Source organism: Macaca nemestrina, chromosome 20 (genome assembly GCF_043159975.1).
Source record: "Macaca nemestrina isolate mMacNem1 chromosome 20, mMacNem.hap1, whole genome shotgun sequence".
NCBI classification, from domain to species: domain Eukaryota; kingdom Metazoa; phylum Chordata; class Mammalia; order Primates; family Cercopithecidae; genus Macaca; species Macaca nemestrina.
In genome coordinates, this window is record NC_092144.1 from 4,222,157 (window position 1) to 4,231,946 (window position 9,790).

The window sequence follows — 9,790 nt, forward strand, 5'->3', positions numbered from 1 at the left end:
TGAAGCCCCGTCTCTACTAAAAATACAAAAATTAGCTGGGTGTGGTGGCGGGCACCTGTAATGCCAGCTACTCGGGAGGTGGAGGCAGGAGGATCGCTTGAACCCGGGTGGCAGAAGTTGCAGTGAGATCATACCACTGCACTCCAGCTTGGGCAACAGAGCGAGGCTCTGTGTCAAAAAAAAAAAAAAAAAAAAAATAGGCCAGGCGCGGTGACTCACACCTGTAATCCCAACACTTTGGGAGGCCAAGGTGGGTGGATCACCTGAGGTCAGGAGTTTGAGACCAGTCTGGCCAACATAGTGAAACCCTGTCTCTACTAAAAATACAAAAATTAGCTGGGTGTGGTGGCAGGTGCCTGTAATCCCAGATGTTCGGGAGGCTGAGGCAGGAGAACTGCTTGAACCCGGGAGGCAGAGGTTGCAGTAAGCCAAGATCGTGCCATTGCACTCCAGCCTGGGCGACAGGAGTGAGACTCCATCTCAAAAAATATATAAATAAATAGATAATAAACAAAAATAAATAAAAATACAAAAATTAGCTGGGCGTGGTGGTGTGCACCTGTAATCCCAGCTACTCAGGAGGCTGAGGCAGGAGAATGGCTTGAACCTGGGAGGCGGAGGTTGCGGTGAGCCGAGATCACGCCACTGCACTCCAGCCTGGGCAATAAGAGCGAAACTCTGTCTCAAAACAAACAACAAACAAAGAACAAAACAAAATATGACTTCAGAGTGTTTGGCGTGGTATAAAATAACCTGGAACCCCAGTTGCACAGTGACCCCTTTGAATATCTGTTCTGTCTTTCTCAAGTCTCAGTTGGCTGCTGCCAGGGGCGAGGGGTTGGGGGAGTGGTTCAAGTCTCTCCCACCTGTCATTCCTTCCATCGCTACGGGATCCATTTAAGTCAATGAGACTAAATTGTATTTTCAGTTACCTTCAATCTCTGGTGAGAGAAGCTGATTTTCCTTTCACCTTTTCGATTAAAAAAAAAGGGGTCCGGCGCAGTGGCTCACGCCTGTAATATCAGCACTTTGGGAGGCCGAGGCGGGTGGATCACGAGATCAGGAGATCGAGACCATCCTGGCTAACAAGGTGAAATCCCGTCTCTACTAAAAATACAAAAAAAACTAGCTGGGCGTGGTGGCGGCCACCCGTAGTCCCAGCTACTTGGGAGGCTGAGGCAGGAGAATGGTGTGAACCCGGAAGGCAGAACTTGCGGTGAGCCGAGATGGCGCCACTGCACTCCAGCCTGGACGACAGAATGAGGCTCCGTCTCAAAAAAAAAAAAAAAAAAAAAAAAAAAAAAAGGATTTATTTTTTGTTTTATTTTTTTAGAGACAGGGTCTCATTCTGTCACCCAGGTTAGAATGCAGTGGTACAATCATGGCTCACTGAAGCCTGAATGTATTGGTCTGTTCTCACACTGCTATAAAGAATGTCCCTGAGATTGGGTAATTTATTTCTTTCTTTTTTGTTTGTTTGTTTATTTATTTATTTATTTTGAGATGGGGTCTCGCTCTGTTGCCCAGGCTGGAGTGCAGTGGTGCGATCTTGGCTCACTGCAAACTCCAACCTCCGCTTCCCTGGTTCAAGTGGTTCTCCTGCCTCAGCCTCCCGAATAGCTGTGACTACAGGTGCGTGCCACCACGCCCAGCTAATTTTTTTGTATTTTTTAGTAGAGATGGGGTTTCGCCATGTTGGTCAGGATGGCCTGGATCTCTTGACCTTGTGATCCGCCCGCCTCAGCCTCCCAAAGTGCTGGGATGACAGGCGTGAGCCACCGCGCCTGGGTAATTTATAAAGGAAAGAAGTTTAATGGACTCAATTCTGCATGGCTGGGGTAGCCTCAGGACATTTACAATCATGGTGGGAGAGGAAGCAGCCACCTTCACAAGACGGCTGGACGCAGGAGAAACTTCAAACACTTATAAAACCATCAGATCTCGTGACAACTCACTCACTATCAGAAGAACAGCATGGGGGAAACTGCCCCCATGATCTAATCGCTCCCTCAACACATGGGGATTACAATTCCAGATGAGATTTGGATGAGGACACAGAAGCAAACCAGATCATTCGGCCTTCCAGGCTCAAGTGATCCTCTCACCTTGGCCTCCTGAGTAGCTGGGACCACAGGCGTGCACCACCATGTCTGGCTAATTTTTGCTTTTTTTTTTTTTTTTGTAGAGATGGAGTCTCGTTATGTTACCCAGGCTAGTCTGGAACTCCTGGCCTCAAGCAATCCTCCCGCGTCAGCCTCCCAAAGAGCTGGGATTACAGGTGTGAGCCACTGCGCCCGGCCCTAAAAAATATTTTTAAAATGCATTGGCTGATATTTCAGATGTGAGGTTTAAAGGAAAACAGATAACTGTGGATATGGGGAAATGGAAGAAATATGAGAAGCCACTGGCAGGGATTTGGGAAGCGTTACCTGTCTCTTCCAAATGGGAAACAGAGGCCCAGCCATGACCATGACTCACCAGGTGGGCTGAAGGTCTTTCTTCAGTAGGAGAGATGAAGGGAGCTAGAAACGGTTTCATGGGTTGGGTGCGGTGGCTCACGCCTGTAACCCCAGAACCTTGGGAGGCTGAAGCAGGCGGATCACTTGAGGTTAGGAATTCAAGACCAGCCTGGCCAACATGGTGAAACCCCTCTCTACTAAAAATACAAAAATTAGCTTGGTGTGGTGGCACGCACCTGTAATCCCAGCTACTTGGGAGGCTGAGGAAGAGGAAAGAGAATCGCTTGAACCCGGGAGGCGGAGGTTGCAGTGAGCTGAGATCACGGCATTGCACTCCAGCGTGGGTGACAGAGCAAAACTCCGTCTCAAAAAACAAAAACAAAAACAAAAACAAAAACGACAGCGTTTCGTCAGCATTCCCCTATCCCTCTGTGAGTGGTTTTCTCCCTTTCCCTTGCTCATCCTGAGCTGATTAGAGCAAGTGCTCTAGGAAGATCTACAGGGAACAGCATCCCAGGCTATGGGCACCATGAGTGCAAAGGCCCTGGGGCAGGACCACACCTGGCGTGTTGGAGGAATAGCAAGGAGGCCCATGTGACTGGAGTAGCGTGGGTGAGGGGTAGAGAGGGAGGAGGGCAGGGCAAGGAGGGGATGGGGCAGGTCACGCAGGCCCTCATGCGCTGCAGGAAGGACTTGGGTCTCGACCTTGAAGGAGGTGGGAGCCATAGAGGGCTGTGGACAGAGGAGGAACAGGACCTGAGTCAGGTGCTCACGGGCACCCTCTAGTGGCTTTGCAGAGAATGCACTGAAGAGGCAGGACAGTGGCCAAGGAGAGACCAGTCCAGCTCTCAGCACATGCTGTGTGTCTCGGGGCATGGGACGTCACTCTCTGGGCTCACTTTCCTTATCAGCTAAAAGGGGAACTTTAACAGCAGGCAGAGACTCAGATAATGAGCAGAAGGAGCTCGCTGCCTGAGATTCAGGCCAGGCGTGGGGCTGCTGAGTTAATCTTTAACAGGTCAGGATTCTGCTCGCCACGCTCTGGGAGGTGGGAAGATGAGGTCAGCCACACCCCCAGCTCAAGCTCTGATGAAGTCATCGGGACAGATGGGTAAGTGTGAGGACAGCTGTGGAAATATTTCCCACATGTTCCCTGTGCCTTCTGCAAAGATGTAGAGGAGCAAATCAACCGGCATTTCACAGTCAGACACAGCTCTCAGCACACTGTGCTGTCTGGGAGCTCTTCCTGCAGGAAGCCCTCCTGGATTGCCTGGGCCCTGTGGGGTCTTCCTGGAAGCTATGGCGGGGGTGAGGGGCATTTCAGGGAGATAAGGAGCAGAGAGGCTGGCCAGATCGAGCCATGGTGGGCAGGGCGGACGGCAGAAGTGCTCCATGAAGTGACGTGCTGGGCCATGAGTCACATAAGTCTGATTTGAATCCTGACCCCGATTCCCACTTGCTTTGTGGACAAGTCTGCTACCCTTCCTGGGCTTTGTTTTCTCAACCACAAATTGAGAAAAGAAATCTCATTTGATTGCTTAACGCTTATCTAAGTGAGCACCTACTGTGTGCCAGGCCCTGTTTTGGGCACCAGGGACATGGCAGGAGAAATATGGGCCCAGACCTGCTCTTCCAGGACTCTCAGTTCAGCAGGGGAACTGAACATATCACTGAGCTGTTAAAATACAAGGTGTTAGGGCTGGGTGAAGAGGCTTGTGTCTGCAATCCCAGCACTTTGGGAGGCTGAGGCAGGAGGACTCTTGCTCACTATGTTGTCCAGGCTGGTCTTGAACTCCCGGCCTCAGCCTGGACAACACAGTGAGACCCCATCAAGACAGAGAGGGGGAGGGGGAGAGAAAGACAGCGAGAGAGAGAGAGAGAGAGAGAGAGAGAGAGAGAAAGACAGCGAGCGAGCGAGCGAGAGATAGAGAGAGAGAGAGAGAGTCCTTGCCTACTCTAGAGGCGCTTCAGGCACAGTTTGATCAAGGGACCCCAGTATGTAGTCTCCTTCCCAGACTTAGCTCTGTTCTTCTCCCCTGGCTTTTGCCAGAAGGCAGATCTCATACCAACCTTTACCAGATCCCAGCTGGTATTTCCCCAGCCTGGTGCTGCCTTCTCTAGTTCTGGACTAAGCCCCAGGGCTGGCTCTCATCAGCCTACACTGAGTCATGTCCTGTAGCAGCTGCTCAGAACCACAGACATATCTTCCTGTTTTGGGGCGTTCTCTCTGCCCAGAGCTAAGGTTCCTGGGAGCAGTCCTTTGCCAATGCTGGTTGAACATGGGGCGATAAATACCCTAGCTTTTCTGATCTCTGGGTGGGGCAATTCTCAGCTGTTTTTTTTTTTCTCTCTCTCTCTCTCTCTCTCTCTTTCTTTCTTTCTTTTTGGACAGAGTCTTGCTTTGTCACCCAGACTGGAGTCCTGTGGCACAATCTCTGCTCACTGCAAACTCCTCCTCCCAGGTTTAAATGATTCTCCCGCCTTAGCCTCCTAAGTAGCTGAAACCACAGGTGCTCACCACCACGCCCGGCTAATTTTAGTATTTTTTGTAGAGGCGGGGTTTCACCATGTTGGCCAGGCTGGTCTCAAACTGACTTCAAGTGATTTGCTCGCCTTGGTCTCCCAAAAGTGCTGGGATTACAGGCATGAGCCACCGCACCCAGCTGCTGGTGTCTTATCGAGGCCGTCAACCAATGCAAGAGTGCTGAGTCCCAGCACCCCATCCTTGTATCCGCTACGATCACTGCACCCATCTTCCAGATGTAGTCACTGAGGTTCCAAAAAGTGAAGTTTCCTTTCCTGCCCGGGATGACTAAGGACTCTCTAGCCCCAGGGGCAGAAGCAGATCGTGATGCCCTCACCCCAAACACACCCACCCACCCACAGGAGCACACAGGCACACACGCGCCTTCTACCTCCCCAGACACCCGCCTTCTACCTCCCCAGACACCCGGCTGACACATGCTGGCGTCTGCGCGGCTGACACTTGTAAATCCATCCTCCCTTGGGGGCAGCCTGGCTCCTTCTCTGGCAGCAGGAGGACAGAGGGAGTTGGTTTAGTGGCTTGGGGGAAAGGAGTGTGCCCCTAACCCCACGCCCAGCCCCTGATCCCAGGGAGGGTGACGGCCCCTCCCTCTCTTCCAGTGACCTTGGGAAAATTCCAGGAGACCCCCGGGCCTGGACTTTGAGAGGTGAGTGCTCCAGCAAGATGCACTCCCTCCTTCCGTGCCTGCTCTGGGCCCGCCCACCCACCCACTCCCTTTCTCAAGTGGCCTTGGAAAGGGTCTTGCAGAGACAGACAGATGGGCTGGGGACAGATGGATGGCGGACGTGTAGGAGTTACCATTGGAAGAGGGGGGTGGGGGAGGGGAGTGCGTTCTGGCCCCCAAGACGAGTCCTCCAGGCTCCTGCAGAACAGAATAAGCCGCCTCCTCCAAGCCCCTCAAATGGGATCTCATCGGTCCCCCGCAACCAGGGTCCCATCACCCCACAAACGGAGTCCCATCTCCCACCTCAACCAAGGTCTCATCATCCCCGCAAACGGAGTCCCATTGCCCCCACATTCCAGGTTCCATAGCTCCCCCAACCGGGATCCCATGGCACTGGGCCGGGGCAGAGGTCCGAAGAAGGGGGTCGCTAGCTGCGGGTTGCACAGCCCGACGGGATGCGACCCGGGATGCGACCTGGCCTGGGGGTGCGGGTGACGCTCCTGTGTCTAGGCTCAGGGGAGACTTGGGCCCGGTGACCCCGCCCCGCACGCAGATCCCGCCCGCCCCGGCCGCGCGTTCCGGGGAAGCGAAGGCGCCGCCAGCCCGGACTGTGGGCAGAGCGCGCCCTCTGCCGGGCATGATCGGAAGCGGCGCGGCGGCGACCCCCAGGACCCTCGGGACTCCGGACCCGACTCCCACCCGGCGGAGCTTTACCGGGTTATAGAGCCCGCGACTCTGAATCGAGCCCCGACCTCCTGCGGAACCGCGACACTGGGCTGAGCTCCCGCCTTGGGCTAAACCTCAATCCCAATAGAGCTGGCACCTGGACTGAGACCCCAACTTTGGATAGAGCCTCTGATCCCTCTCTGAGCCCTGGGCCTGGGCCAAGCCTCAAACCCAAAAGAGTCTCCATCCGCCTGAGCTCCCAACTCAGGGCTGAGCCCCTCGCTAGGCTGAGGTCTGACCCGAAATAGAGCCTGCGACCCCGTCTAAATCCCGACCTTGGGTTGAGCCTGGACCCTCGATAGAGCCTCCAACTCCAGGCTGAACTCTGCCCCGGGACTGCACTCTTACTGACCCTCATCACCCAGTGAGCCTGCATTCCTGGCCAAGATCATCCCTCCCCCACCCCTACACACCCCACTGAACCCCAGCCCTCTGAGCCCCAACCTTCTTATCTGATATAGAAAAGAGACCAGGTTTGGTGGCTCTTGCCTGTAATACCAGCGCTTTGGGAGGCAGAGGCAGGAGGATGGCTTGAGGCTAGGAGTTCGAGACCAGCCTGGGCAACATAGTGAGACATCCCCTATCTCTATAAAAAATAAAAATAAAAATTAGCCAAGCTTGGTGGTGCACACCTGTGATTTCAGTTACTTGAGAGGCTGAGGCGGAAGGACTGCTTGAGCCCCGGAAGTTGAGGCTGCAGTAAGCTGTGATGCAACACTGCACTCCAGGCTGGGTGGCAAATCGAGACCCTGTCTTAAAAAAAAGAAAGAAAAAAGGCGAAATCACACTAGGCTCAGATGCCTCCAGTCCTCCTACCCTGATGCGGAGACCCCCTTGATGCTGGGGTTGTGACGGGAGCTGTACACACCACACCAAAGTCAAACCTAATCAGGTCCTCATCCCACTCTGCCTCATCTGGCTGTGTGGCCTGGGACGCATCACTTCTTCCCTCCAGGGCTCCATTTCATCATCTGTGAAACGGGACAGTCACTCCTGACTCTACCACCTTGTGCCTGTGTGACCTCAGGCAAGTTACTTCCTCTCTCTGGGCCTCAGTCTCCTCCTCCAAAATGAAATAAGAAGGTGTTTTGTTTTGTTTTGTTTCTCGAAACAGAGTCTCGCTCTGTCACCCAGGCTGGAGTGCAGTGGTGCAATCTCAGCTCACTGCAACCTCTGCCTCCTGGGTTCAAGTGATTCTCATGCCTCAGTCTCCCAAGTAGCTGGGACTACAGGCGTGCACCATCACTCCTGGCTAATTTTTTCATATTTTTTATTCTTTAAGATGAACTCTTGCTCTGTAGCCCAGGCTGGAAGTGCAGTGCCACAATCTCGGCTCACTGCAATCTCGGCCTCTAGGGTTCAAGCAATTCTCGTGTCTCAGCCTCCCAAGTGGCTTGGACTACAGGCGTGCACCACCACGCCCAGCTAATTTTTTTTTTGTTTTGTATTTTTGTATGTTTTATTTTTATTTATTTATTTATTTATTTTTGAGGCAGAGTCTCGCTCTGTTGCCCAGGCTGGAGTGCAGTGGCCAGATCTCAGCTCACTGCAACCTCCGCCTCCCGGGTTTATGCCATTCTCCTGCCTCAGCCTCCCGAGTAGCTGGGATTACAGGCATGTGCCACCACACCCGGCTAATTTTTGTATTTTTAGCAGAGACGGGGTTTCATCATGTTGGCCAGGCTGGTCTCAAACTCCTGACCTCAGGTGATCCGCCCACCTCGGCCTCCCAAAGTGCTGGGATTACAGGGGTGAGCCACCGGGCCCGGCCAATGAGACATTTAACTTACTTTTGCCTCCTGAGGCCTGTGCCACGGTCTTCCTGAATCCCGGGTGAAGGTCAGGACACACAACAGGCCCTCAACAATTTGTTGTCTGGCTTCCTGGAGGAAGAAACAGCGAGGCTGCTATGGGCTCCCTAGGCCCCAGCCCCAACCCGGACCCAGAGTTGGGGCTGCAGAGCGGAAATGGAGCCGCAGAGGGCCTGGGAGTAGCTCCAGGGCCTGGTTCCCAGGACTCACAGCTGCATCCTCTCTGGTGGACCCCAGCTGGCGCTGCGCAGCCGGGGAGCTCCTGTGTGTCCTGCAGGCTCATTCCTATGGAAATTGAGGCTGGATTTGGCGATCCTCTGATGGTGTCTCCAGGCGTCCTCCACCTCACCCCAAAGATTTATCTTAGCCCCACAACCCTGGGTTACATTCATCCCTTCTAGTGGCACAGAAATCTGTATTTTTAAATTTTTAACTTCTTTTGTTCTTTTTTTGTAGAGACAGGGTCTCCCTATGTTGCCTGGGCTGGTTTCAAACTCCTGGGCTGAAGGGATCCTCCTGCGTTGGCCTCCCAAAGTGCTGGGATTCCAGGTGTGAGGCACCACGCCTAGTTGGAACCTGCATTTTTTTTTTTTTTTTTGAGACGGTCTCGCTCTGTCGCCCAGGCTGGAGTGCAGTGGCGCGATCTCGGCTCACTGTAAGCTCCGCCTCCCGGGTTCACGCCATTCTTCTGCCTCAGCCTCCTGAGTAGCTGGGACTACAGGCGCCGCCACCACGCCCAGCTAATTTATTATTTATTTATTTATTTTTTTTTTTTTTTGAGACGGAGTCTGGCTCTGTCGCCCGGGCTGGAGTGCAGTGGCCGGATCTCAGCTCACTGCAAGCTCCGCCCCCCGGGTTTACGCCATTCTCCTGCCTCAGCCTCCCGAGTAGCTGGGACTACAGGCGCCCGCCGCCTCGCCCGGTTAGTTTTTTGTATTTTTTAGTAGAGACGGGGTTTCACCGTGTTCGCCAGGATGGTCTCGATCTCCTGACCTCGTGATCCGCCCGTCTCGGCCTCCCAAAGTGCTGGGATTACAGGCTTGAGCCACCGCGCCCGGCCAATTTATTGTATTTTTAGTAGAGACGGGCTTTCACCGTGTTAGCCGGGATGGTCTCGATCTGCTGACCTCGTGATCTGCCCGCCTCGGCCTACCGAAGTGCTGGGATTACAGGCGTGAGCCACCGCGCCCAATGCATTTTTACATTGCCTCTCAGATCTTTCTGACGCGAAAGGTTCCCCGAGGCCGAACTTTGAGAAACATGCTTCTGCCGAAATTCCTATTACCGAGGTGGGTAAACTGAGCCCCAGAAGGAGGAAGGGGCCCGTGCAGAACCACGTGGTTGCTCTGTTTTGCCTTTTGGCTCTCCGGTCTCTTCCTGTTGGTGCCTCTGTGCCTCCCTTCCCAGGTTCTCCGTCTGTCTCATACTCTTATCTTTTCCCTTTTCTGTGGCCGGCGCCCCGACTATGGCCTCGCCCCCGCATCCGGGCCCCTTCGCGATTCCGGAGGAATCCCCCAGACCCTCCTGACCCCGCCCCAGGCTCCGCCCCTTCCCCCCCTCCTCCCGTCGCAGTTCCCTGCTCCCA

At 53.9% G+C, this 9,790-nt stretch overlaps 1 long non-coding RNA gene across 1 annotated transcript; it reads right to left on the reverse strand.

The window, feature by feature from the left end:
• Positions 1–6,832: 6,832 nt before the first annotated feature.
• Positions 6,833–9,697, reverse strand: LOC139360406 (uncharacterized). The gene is made up of 3 exons (XR_011617764.1): positions 8,416–9,697; positions 8,185–8,277; positions 6,833–7,147 (listed from the first exon to the last, which is right to left on the reverse strand). It is a non-coding gene; the product is annotated as an uncharacterized lncRNA (long non-coding RNA).
• Between the last annotated feature and the right edge of the window lie 93 nt (positions 9,698–9,790).